Genomic DNA, 12,959 nt, shown 5'->3' with positions numbered 1-12,959 from the left:
CCTACTGGTGTGTTATATTCCACTATATGCACATTACCTTGAAAACAAACATGGAAGGGCTCTTTTTGCTCTGTACACTCTCTTCCTCCAACTTATTCCCCAGGTCATCTGTCCTTTTCCCTACTTGCCCTATCATTCTGATAGCCCAATAGTAATCTGTTCAGTGATGCTTTGTGGTCTGTGAAGGAGATTAAGTGTTTAGTTTTTCCCCTTGAGAAGTAGTTTGGATTTTTGTACTCTTTGGTTTGCTCTAAATCTGCCCATGGGGCTAACAGCAACTTTAATGCCTGTAGCATAACTGGATCCTTCTCCACAAGCTGGGTGCTTTCCCGACCCTTTCAGCAGGCCATGATGGAAGGGGGAAGATGCTCTACCCATAGCAGGTAGCTCACAGCACCCAGGGGTGCCAACCTTTTGGACACATCACCCACATCCAGCCTGGCCACAGCTCTCATGGCAGTGAGGCAGCAGCCTTGGTAGGTGCCACCCTGGCCCTGCAGCCCTACATCCACCCCCTCAGCAGCCATATGTCTGTCCCTTTCTACTTCCCCATGGGCACCAAGGCAGGAACCCAGGCAGCCCCCATGATGGGGCTTGCTTTGTGCCACCCATGCTTTGGAAGATTGTATAAAAGTTATTTGGGAAAAGGATTTTGGTTGAAGGTTGAGATGAAAACCTAGAAAAAGAGATTTAATTTGTTGTGTTGCACCCACTGTTAAAAAAGTTCTATTGCTTTCCATCAGATGCCTACATTCCTGCTGCAGTGATCCATTTGTTTTCCTATACAAGGAACTTCCCAGGCACCTGTCAGCTCTCTTCCCCGGTCCAAAAAGCCCAGCTCCAGGCAATCCCTGCAACTTCACCCAGGGATGATGGTAAAGTAGGAGAGCACCCACGCTCAGAAGCAAGCAGAGGAAGCAGCAGCGTCACAGGTGAACAGCTGCAGGGCTGACTTGCCCACACCTGGCCCTTTGCTCTGGCACCAGCGCAGATGCTGCCAGCTGCCCACTGCTCATGGGTGCTGCAGGACAGGCCAATGCAAGGAGCTGCAGGAGCAATCTTGTGCCATCACCGCGGTGAGATACCTAACCCAGGCCACAGATAACAACTACCTACCCACTGGCTAGCAGGTACAGGAGGTACCTGCCCCTGAGGAGGTATTAAGAGGCCCTGCAGACATAGGCAGAGGTAACAAGTAAAAGGCAATGTTCTTGTACATCTACTCATAACTACACTGATTGTTTTTCCAGGATAACTTGCCAGCTAAAGAACAAAAAGGGGGAGGAAATGGCATTTAAATTATTAAAAAAAAAAAAGAATAAAAATGAAGAAGACCCACATCTGAAATATGTCAGAGAAATGCCAGAAGGACAGCTGGTGCTTTACAGGATAGAGTTTGCAACAAAGCCGAGCTCCTTAGAGAGGGCTTGTACAAACAATTGTACTGGTTCAACTTCAGATGTAATTTTCAAGTGATTTAAAGGCATTGAAGTAAGCACCTGTTTAGGTTTAAGAGAGCAATTACCTTGATTTATCCTAACTCTGATCATAATCAACATAAACTAAGCTGAAATCAATGGAGCTCAACTGAAATAATCATGCAGCCCTTATATGAGGTTAGCAAAATCCATTTCAAACCAGCTCTGTAGCTTTCAGATGTGCAGCCTTGATGTATACAAAATATTATTCTTTCAGAGGCCACAGAATTTTAAATCAATAACTACAAATGGTGTTTTCAGGGTGGGAGGACAAACCATAGTGTCCACAACTAAGGAAATTCAAGGAGATTTCCATTTGCTTGCCTTTTCATAGCAGAATTTTTATAGGTACACTCCAAATACAGGCCTGGAAAACAAGGAGCCCGTTATGGGGGTGGCTGGAATGACAGGAGCTTTGTGGGACCGCAACTCATCTATCACCCTACAAGGACAGGAGAGGATCAAATTGCAGCCAAAGGTGGAGGAAAGGCTGGGGAAAAGCTGTGGCATTAAGGCTGAGTGAGCGCAAGGCCAGCAGTCACCCAGTGAGAGTATTTGGGGATTTCTAGCATGAGCCAAACGCAGGCAGTTGCAAGTGGGGCTCTAGTGCACAGCTATGTGCTAAGAACAACAACGGAGGAACCAAAAAATGCATTAGACATGTTGGAAGCTAATCAATAGAAGTACACTGTACATGTCTAAAAGGGCTGGTTTAAATAAGTGGAGTGATGCTGTGACCTCCTGACATTCAGGGTGCTGGGGAGGTGCCCCTTCCCACAGGCTGCAGGACCTCAGCACAGCCAGGTCATGCCAGGTCCTCACCACTGTGCCAGCACAGAGCCAGGCAGGAGCCCAGTCCTGCTGTTACAGGCAGGAGCCCAAGTCCCCTGGGGCCAGAGAGATGGCCTTAGCTAGTGGTCAGTCCCCTACAGCTGCAACACATGGCCAATCAACTGGATTGCGAGGCACAGGCGAGGCACAAAGGCAGCCTGTGCTGTTACACAGCCTGTTCTCAGAGAATACACACTGGGCATTCACACAGCACTCATGAGGAAGCACTGAAGGACAGTGCTGAGGGAACCCACATTCATGGCTGATTTACCCCACTAGGTCTGTCTGCAGTACAAAGATATTTCCAAGAAGTGCAGTACCTGGAAGCAAAGCTGCTCCAGCAAACAGAACCACAGGAAGATGTATTACAAAAAAAAAAAAAAACAAACCACAAAACAAAAAACAAACAACAAACCACTGCTCAGCCTGACACAAACAACCTTGCACAAGGCAGGCTGTGTCAGCAGCATCCAGGGCAGAGCTGGGGCCCTCCTCTGTCAGCAGGGTTGCAGCCACAGGCTGGATGGGGCAAGGGAGGTGTCTCCTGGAAGTGGGTACAGCTCATCTGGGGTGCACAGGCTCCCAGCTAAAAACCTGCTTGTGGCAAGAGCCTCACTCCACCCATGCATCTACCCTCATCAGGGAGTTGGCATCCACATTGCTTCTTATGCAAGTAGAGGCAGTCGTTGTGGGCCATATCCACACATCAGCTAGTGACCCCCTGAAGAGCACTGCCTGTAGCAATCAGCATGACACAGATGATCCCTAGCGGACTCCTTACTGGTCTCCCATAGCAGATTTTTCATTTTGTGCTGGATTCAGGCTGCTGCAACTGACCCAAGCTCCCTAATCTAAAACGAGCTCATATGAGCACCAGTCAAAGCCCAGCAGGAATTTACTGAAGACAACCAGGGAAGTTAAAGCCCCACTGCTATTAGTAGCCCTGCAGCAATCCTGGTACGGAGGTGCAGGGGTGCTCTGCAGGGCAGGATCCCTCCTACCTGTGCATGTCCTGAGCACCTGCATTCCCATGACGGAGGCACTTTCTCAGTCTCCAAGGCTGGGCAAACTGTGACACTGGAGATGCTGGGAAGCACCTGCTAGCAGCCTCTGCTTGCAGAGGACAGAGACTCCTGTCCGGGTGGACCATGCTACTGTGTTTACAGTGCATGCAGCACATATATAACTCCAGCAAATACAGGAGTGACAGGACTATATTTTACGCCTGTGCAGAGGCACCTACCTCTGTGCCCACTCTGTGCACTGGAAATATCTGGATTCCAGTTGTTCTTTGCACAGAAAGCTGGAGGAGAAAGTCTTACCCCCACCCTCACCAGACTCTCTGTAATCACTCCATGTTAGCGTGTAGAAGAGTTTCCAACTCATTGTGTTTGCAAAGCATTCACTTAGTGCACCCCTTCCAGGCTGCTACACATAACCAATAATCAATCACAATCAAAGATGGGAAGTAGATTCAACTAATATTAATAAAAAACCCTTGTAAGGACAGGGCAGTTCCATAAAAGCTGCTGTAAAAGACTGAGAAACAAGGGATTCCTGCCATGAGAGCTGCAGTAGGCTTTGGTCATCTGCCTACTCTTCCTAGACCTGCTAAGCAGCAAAGACCCTTGCATTTCAGAAGTGATTTAATCACTACTTCAGACAATTGTCCAGGATAAAACTAATTTGTAGGCACTTTCCCTATGACTTGCTCTTGGATACATGATGACCCGGTAAGGGAAAGTGTATGCATTAGTAGGGTTCCTCACAATTAGCTTGGAAAAGGCAATGGAACAGACAGTGGGGAAGGGACACTGCTCCCTGGCCAGATGAATTCTGGTAGGCAAATAGGTTTCTTCCATGTTTCACACCTCCAGACTGAAGTAGTATGTACCTCTAATAGCCCTTACTTTGCAAAAATCAATCTCAAAGTCAGCAAGAAATGATCCAGGGTTCTGCCTTGACCAAGATTATGTTGAAAAAGACAGTGCCTGAATGGGGACTGAAGAAGAAGCAGAGGCATATCCAAATGAGCATGTGGGAAAAGAGGCACAAAATAAACCAAAACCCATCATGGTCCCCCACTCCATATTAGCTCATTTTCTTCATCCTTGAGGATCACACAATGGTCCTTCCAAAGCTTTTTTTCCATCTGACCACAGAATCACAGAATGGCAGGGGCTGGAAGGCACCTCTGGAGATCATCTTGTCCAGCCCCCCCTATTTGAGCAGGCACACCCAGAGCAGGGGGCACAGGACTGTGTCCAGGCAGGTTTTGAATGTCTCCAGGAAAGGGACTCCACACCCTCCCTGGGCAGCCTCTTCCACTGCTCTGGCACCTGCACAGGAAAGAAGTTTTTTCTCATGAGAAACCCAGGTCTCTCAGCCTTTCCTCATAAAACCACATTCTTTTCAGTCCTGGATGTCCTGGTCAGTGGGGTCAAGCAGTGCTGAATGCAGTTACTGACTTAAACTCAGGCCCGTGTTAAAGTCAGCTCTCACCACGGCCCTGTCTGCTGCCTTTGAAAGCCTCACAGTGCACACACTTCTTATTAGGCTCCCAGGAGAGGGAGGAAAATCCACTCCTGTGCATAAAGCCCTTAAATGCCTGGCTTATGTAAGATGTGCGTTTCTCTGCCTCCTCGCTTTGCAGGGCTCAGAGGGAAATCGAAGCACATGGCAAGGAGAAGGGTGGAGAGTGCTGCAGCCCCATTCAGAGCTGACCCCAGAGCAGCAACCCTCGCACTGGGAACCACCTCCAGCATGTCAGAGAGAAGCATCTGCAGTGGAGCATGCTGGAGCAGTGGTTTTCAGGAGTGGATCCAGTCTGAACGTCCCCACTAGCTCTAGGCATCGCTCCAAACATGAGCTTTGGTTCAATTTCTGGCTGAGCTACAAGGAAAGAGCAACAGGGCTGGATGGCTCCTTTGGAGAAGCCCAGGTGGGTGCACAGGACACTTGAACCGGATGCAGCATAAACCCCTGCAAGGCAGGGAGAGATGGTGGGTCCAACCAGTCTCCCTGGCAGGGATAGCAGCAGCAGCCAGGCTTGGGAGCACCACTGCACATCTTCCACTCTCTTGTGTCCCAGTAATCAGTGTTGTCTGAATCATTTTTCAGGCATTAACCTGAAATTGCTTTGTCTCCCCCCATTCTCCTTCTGTCACAAAGTCTGAAAACAAACATTTTTCCAGGCAGGAAAAATGTGCTGCATTATTGTCCTGAAATAAAGTACATTTTTGTGTGAATAGAGACAATGGCTCTGAGTTTGCTCTGACCCTTTTTGGTTCAGCCACAGGGAAGCAATTCTCTATCACTGATGAGACCAGGGGATTTAAACTCCATAAAAAGACACAGTCTTTGCACACAGTATATTTCCCCAGTGATGGCAAATCAGGAATCCTTCCAAATCCTCCTTCCCCAAGGTGGGAGACAGAATGATGTCCAGGGACTGCAGTGCAGCAGGTCCCTGAGTCTCCCTCAGTCTACAGCTCCAAACTGGAAGGACCTCCACCAACTGAGAGAGGCACCTTTCACTAGGCAGACTACTAAGGAAATAAAAGCATTTATCCACATTTCTTCACTTTGAAACAGAGCAAGGAGAGGCCAGGCTGTTTGGCCCTGGGATGATCAAAGAGCAGTTGTCACTTTGCTGCACCCTGAATCTACCTGGGTCTGGCTCTGCATAGTCTAACCAGATCCACCTCTGGGGGTTCTGCTAGCTGCAGTTGTGTCCATGAAACAGCAAAGATGGACCAAACACTGAAGAATCCTGAAAAATCAGGGGGGTGGTGGAAAAATAGATATTTTTCTTTTTTTTAAAGCATTGTCATTTTGAACTGTCTAAAGCCTGAATTGAATCAGATTTCAGTGTAAGTAAACTGTCTCCCTTTGACGCTACCTCTCCTCTGAGAGGGCAGTGCTAAGCTCATCCACAAGACCCCGGGGTGGGGTTAAACCGTAACACACTGTTCCACACATCAGCCACTGTCATGCAGCTCCCTGGACACGATACACTTGCAGGCATTCCACTCCCTGATCTTCAGAAGCAGTGCCCATTTCTCAGGGTCTTATACCTGCCCCTTACATGAAGTCCAGCTGTGTCCTTTGTGGTCATTCTTGTGGCAAAAGGCTTGTACACAAAGGATAAAGTGCAATCCACTGTAAGTAGGTGATTGCCTACTACCAGCCAAGGCCTCCTGTAATTCTCCGTGGGAAAGAAACTTAAGAGAGGTTATTATTACCTGGGTGGTGTTATTAGTTCTCTCTATTTTGATCATGCAGGGTGAGGTATGCTTCTGTCATGGTTTAGCCCCAGTCAGCAACTAGGCCCCACACAGACGCTCGCTCACTCCCCTCCAGTGGGATGGAGGAGAGCATCAGAAGAGTAAAAGAGAGAAAACCCAGTTTAATAGCTAAAGCAAAAGCCACATGCACAAGCAAAGCAAAACAAGGAATTCATTCATTCATTCATTCATTCATTCATTCATTCATTCATTCATTCATTCTCATGGGCAGGCGGATGTTCAGCCATCTCCAGGGAAGCAGGGCTCTATCACATGTAATGGTTACTTGGGAAGACAAACAGCATCACACTGAACGTCCCCCCGCTTCCTCCTTCCCCCAGCTTTATATGCTGAGCATGCTGTCATATGGTGTGGAATACCCCTTTGGCCAGTTGGGGTCAGCTGTCCCAGCCGTGTCCCCTCCCAGCTTCTTGTGCGCCCATCAGAGCACAGGGAGCTGAAAAAGTCCTTGACTGGTGTAAGCACTGCTTAGCAACAACTAAAACATCTCCACATTATCAACACTGTTTTTAGCACAAATCCAAAACACAGCCCCATACTACCTACTATGAAGAAAATTAACTCTATCCCAGCCGAAACCAGAACAGTATCATTTATGGGAATATGACCTCCAGTCTCTGGACCGGAGTCTCAGCAGTCTCCCTGCGTGGGGCACCAGGACACCCACCACTACCACCACAGCGTGCGCTTGCAAAGGGCTCCCCAAGCTGCGTGGGACACCTCCAGCCCCAGCCCACCAAGCTGTAGAACCAGCACCTGAAAAGGCAAAAGAAGGACTCAGGCAATTACAGGCCAGGCAACTCAACTTGAACACACAGACGGATGTGAGAGAAAATCCTCAAGCAGTCAGTTTGTAAGTACCCAGGGGATAATAAAGTGATAGGGAGCAACTAACATAGATCTGTCATAGGAAGATCCTATCAAACCAAACTCATTTCCTCCCTGACAGGGAGATGCTCCAGGGAACAGGAGAGAAGCAGCACATTTAGGCCTTCAAAAGAGCTTCCCATGAGATATAAAGATACTGAGAAATAGGATTCTTTTATGATAGGCTGAAGGGTTAAACCCTAAGTAGGTGTCAGTGGTTTGCTGTCCAACCCAGGGGACACAAAATATTCATGTTTTTATTAGCAACTTGAATAACAGGATGGAGAGGAGTACTGAAAATTGTTCATGACACTGAGCTGATGGAAGCCCTTGCTTTATAGGAAAGAAACAATGCAGCATGATTTTAGGATGCTGGCCAAATAGTCTGAAGTAACCATATGAAATTCAGTAAAATGCTGCTCTTAGTAGCTGGAGGAAACAAGTACAAAATGAGGAGGTAATGGCCAAGCAGGTGTATGACAGAGAAAATGTAGCTAACTGCAGGTTGAATTTCCTCTTGCCAAAAATATGACTGTTGTTCTGAGCCACAGTAGCAGGAGGCTGGTAAGGTCTGCAAGGTGGAAGGAAACTATTCCACTCAACTTGCTGTTAGCAAGTCCTTGGCTGGAATTCAGCTCTAGGAAGGTGTGACCTAAATGGCAAGGCTCCAAATGACGACAAGATGAGAAGTTTGGAAAACATGACCCATGAAGAAAAGTTAAACAAACTGAGTTAAACAAACTGAGTTAAACAAACTGAGTTTGTTTAAACTAGAAAAGAGAAGACTGAAAGGAAACATAATAACTTTTATAATACACAAAAGAATACAGTCAGCTATTTTTTTTCTCCTATTATTAGAGACAAGGAGAAATCAGACTAATTTCTTGTTAAATTAAACAATCAGTTTTTCAGAGTTAGTTTAGATATTCAGGAAGATTTTCTAACTTAGGGGAGAGTAAAATACTCAAACAGGCTACCTAGGGCAGGGGGAAGTCTTGTGCAATAGAAGATTTTAAGGAAAAGCAGGACATAATTTGCAAGGATGACCTAAGGATAGATAGATCTTGCCTCAGAGCAGGAAGCTGGACCAAATAACCAGCCTTATGTTCCTATGATTTCTGCAGGAATCCTTGTCCAAGCTCAGTAAAGCACAGCCCAGACCTTAATTGCAGTGGGACAATGGCTCCCTGTGAGTTCAGATCCAGGTAACCGTATTTAGCAAGACCGTTCCATTCACTGCTGCAACCAACCAGTCTGCAAGGAGACACCTGCACAGCAGTGTCTGTCAACACTTACATTTTTCGGTCCCACCTGCATTTTTTTCTTGCGTATTTTCTGCTGTTTTTTTATTTCTCCTGATGTTCCTGTCATTCTGCCCTCCTCTCTCTCCTTCCCTGGGCTCTGATCAGGTTTATTCCTAGTACCAGTGAAAGTCTTATACCAAGTTATTAAAAAAAACTTAGCTGTCTTGAATGGATGAACAAAGCTACTGAAAAGCAAAGCCATGCTTTGATCTCAAACCCTTTCTCCCAGTGTCCAACTGCTCACAGTTACCTCCTGGACCTGTTACACCGAACGCCCTTGCTCTACCTGTACCCGCTGTGCCCCAGCAATCTCACAGGTGGGGTTTCTGAGTGCAGTCCTACCAGTTGTCTGAGACTGACATTTTAAGAGCATGTAAATAGACCACAGGCTTAACAACTGCATTCTTCACTTCATCTGTGGGTGGTGGAGCCAAGAATGCAAGTTTACTTAAAAGCCATCCAGGTTTGTCCTGACCTCTTGAGAAGCACAGAGGAGACATACTGTTGGTAAGCACAGTGAACTTTCCAGTAATATCCAAAATGATTCAAACACTTGCTGGGTATCTACAGGCACTGTGCATGGTTCAGGTGTCAGATGTGTTGTAGATGTACCACCACAACACCCCCTGTTCAATAATCCAGCATTCTGGAGAGGGCAGTGGATCAGCCCACATAGGACACTGCTCTTACAGGGCCTCCAGCACTGGGCTAACTCATCCCCGGTGAGCTCAGGGGAAGTGTGCTGCTCTGTGCAGTGGAAAAGCATGCTGCTCTGTGCAGCGCTGCCTTCAGCTGTGCACACACAGGGAAGAAAGAGCTGGGGAACTGCTTTAAAACATGCTGCCTGTCAGCAAAGCAAACAAAACATTAGGACCTGCATGCAGAAGGGATGAAAGTTGACAGGGGCACAGCATGGTGCTTTGCCTTGGGGAAAATGAATGGATAAATACATCTCAGAATCGCTGCTGTCTCCTGGTCCCTTCCCCAGGTCTGTTCACCTGGCACAAGCACCCGCTGCTCTGAGCCTCTCGGCTTACCAGGACAGACGGTTTTGGCACTCTCCACAAGAAAACAATCAAGAGAAACCTGAATCACAGCCTACCTGAAAGCCTTTGTCTTCCCCTTTCCATAGCACTGCCCAGGGCAATGATGGGGGAACTTGGACTTGCCTTCTAGGAAGATCTTCTTGTCCCCATTGCCATACTCCCAAAGAAAAAAAGGAGCCTGAGCTGCTGCCGGGCAATGCTGGCTGTGGAGGGAGAAAGCAGGCAGGTAGTGCTGCAGAGTTCAGCCCAGGTGAAGCCCTCAGCCCACAAGGATGTTTGTTATGCAGGGGAACATGGTGGGACACATTCAAGGAAGCATCACTGAGGGGCTCCTCAAAGAGATTTGGGCATTTTGATGTGATTCCTGCAGCTGGAGCCAAAACACATGCTGCCTTGCCTGGGTACCTTGCTGTATATCTCTCTGAGTTATCTTACCTACATACCTTATCTGGCTACCTTGCTGACTAATGTGGAAGAAAGAGGCTGCAGTGTAGTGTGGGGAAGGCAGCTTGGGTCTGTTCGATCTCTGCCTCGGCTTTTGCAGGCGCTGAAGATGCATAGCAGAGTCAGATATTTCAGAGAGCAAGAGAAGGGCAGTGAGGGTAAGGTGAGAGCCCTGGAGAGCTTGTTCAGAGCCTTTGTCACCATTTCCCTGAGATGCCAGGCAAAGCCCCTGATTTTGCAGAAGAGTTTGTACCAAGAGGCATTTGCAGCCTTCTTAGCTGACAAGTCAAACCAGAAGGCTGTGTGCCCAGCTTTGCTGGACCGCTACAGAGAGAAAACCCTTGCGGAGGGCAATCCACACCTCTTCTGTCCAACTCTGGCTCTGAATAGCTGCTGGAGACACATGGCTCCAGTCCCTCTTCAGCTGCTTAGTCAAGAATGGGGGATCTTGGGAGATTCTGAGTGGGGCAAATCCGGAGGGCAAAGAACTGCCTGCCCAGAGCCGCAGCAGGAGAAAGCACAGAGAGGGACGTGCTGGGGCTGCCTGCCTTTTTCAACCTCTCACTTTTCACAATTTGAACTCTCCTTCTTACTGGTGCACAGCATGTCCCAGCTTACTGCTCTTCAGGTCCTTTTCCTGCTTTGTGCACTTAATAAAGCTCTATTTTTGCTCAAGTACCCAGGTGCCCATTCAGCTGTAAGGAAACGTGAAGCTGTAGCCATGCCAAAAGGTTCTTTTGAAGTGTAAAGAAACCAGCAGGTAATATACAGAAAGCAGTAAAATAGCACCCTCTGTCCCCAGAGAAGCAAAAAGAGATTTATAATTAAATTGCTATTTATTTCAGCAAATGAGTCAGGCTGTATTCAGTGTACTGTATACAGTTAATCAGGCACAACACGGTCCATGCAAATGAGCAATCTCCTATCCCTAGAAGTTTAAAAGGCACCTACAATAAGCATTTAGTATCTCTGGTATGTAACAACCCAACATGTTGTCCAGTGTTCACAGCCCACCCCACAGACCATGGGCTGGCCATCAGCCACTCATCCCAGCTGCCTTCCAGGGCATAGGGGTGCATATGTGACATCCTTCATTTCTGCTCTGTTCCTGGAGACATTCTACATTTCTCCTGAGGATCCTGTCAGTGTCCAGAGCCCTCTCCCTGTGGCACAACTTCCAGGCAGAGGAAGACAATCGTCAGCCCATAACATGTGCTGTACCAACACCCCCAAACTTTGGAGAGAGTACCATGGTACCTTCACCCCCCCAGAGGTATCCTCTGTCACCAGGATGTGGTGACAAAGCCTTGCATGGGTATTTCCACAGGTCCTCATATTCTTCCCGGAATTGTATGCTTGTCTAACTTCACAACAGCCCAGTCACTGGGGCAGAAAGACTGGTCTGGTTGACGAATGCCTTTCTTGCTAAGAGCTTGGACTCAAGCCATAGGCCAGCACGTCCACATTCCTGCTTTACAGTCTAGATAGAAAGGATGGGATGCTCCTGTACAACTTGTGCTCTGAAAGGGTGTAAAGATTTGACAGGAGCAGTAACAGAGCATCGTGAGAGGCAGCTTGAGGCTCTCATGCAGGTCAGCTGTGAGTGGGCAGTGAGCCCTGTGTAAGGGTGACACAAGGAGGAACGGAGTGGCAGGCTGGAGGTTCAGTGCAAGGAACAGATGGCAGCTGGCAGTGCCCAGGGGTGCAGTTCCTGTGACCTCTGCAGAGCTCTGCTGCTTTACAGCAACAGCCAGTTCTGTTCAAAGTAGCTGTTAGACACTGGCTGGCACGTGCGTGGTGATTGCATGCAGTAGTAAAACTGTTCATTGAAGAATGGCTGAGGGAGCATTCCTGGTTTTCATGGCTTGGAGCTATCAAATCAAGATTTACCTGGCCTTGGGTGGAGTGTGAGAGGGGAGTAAGACATAAATGAAATAGGTCTCCTGTTCTCTGAACCACTTCCCAGGTCCAAAAGCCCTTCTTCCAGCACCCCCGTAGTAATCTGTAGGTTCAGGACAAAAGGCCTGTTACACTCTCCTGATGTCCTCTTTCCCTCTTCAGCCTCACTCTCGTCTTGAAATAGGATGCTCTTTTTACTTGGAGCAGTCTATCACGTGGCCTAGATGAAAGGTTGGGACAGTTACACAGTAAAGTGGGAAGCTTGTAGTCTAACCCTGTCTGCTAATCACCTGGGAAGTACCAAAGAGATTTATTAATTAGATTTAAACAAGACATAGAAATGGATGTTTCCTGACTCCCTTTTACCTACAGTGACCTAGACTGAGTAGTCAAAGCTATGTCAGTGACAAGCACCTCCAGTGGTCACCGGCCACAAGGGACACTGTGAAAACAGGGCACTCCAGAGCAGGGACAGATATGCTTTGTGTTTCGAACACACAGGACATTTTGTTACTTTCTCAGAGTAAGAATTGTGTCCCCACTGTTGACAGGCAACCAGGAAAAAAATTTACACGGCCTGGCTTGGCTGACAGCGTGTTTGAGTGCTGCCATGCCTTGTATGCATTTGGCGGTCAGCCCACGGCGCACTGAACCATCACGCAGCACGGCCTGACCCTCCTAGCCTGGGGGCTGCGTGCCATCTGCCCACAAACTAGACAAAGGCTGTAAAGGGGTTAAGCACTGTCTGGTGGGGGATATTAGTGCAGAATCTCCAGGACTATT

At 47.9% G+C, this 12,959-nt stretch overlaps 1 pseudogene; it reads right to left on the bottom strand.

The window, feature by feature from the left end:
• Positions 1–4,473, bottom strand: part of LOC142059558 (putative cation-transporting ATPase 13A5) — a 33,865-nt pseudogene extending 29,392 nt beyond the window's left edge.
• Between the last annotated feature and the right edge of the window lie 8,486 nt (positions 4,474–12,959).

Source organism: Phalacrocorax aristotelis, chromosome 7, assembly GCF_949628215.1.
Source record: "Phalacrocorax aristotelis chromosome 7, bGulAri2.1, whole genome shotgun sequence".
NCBI classification, from domain to species: domain Eukaryota; kingdom Metazoa; phylum Chordata; class Aves; order Suliformes; family Phalacrocoracidae; genus Phalacrocorax; species Phalacrocorax aristotelis.
The sequence above is the reverse complement of the archived record's forward strand: the minus strand, read 5'-3'. Positions and strand labels throughout refer to the sequence as shown.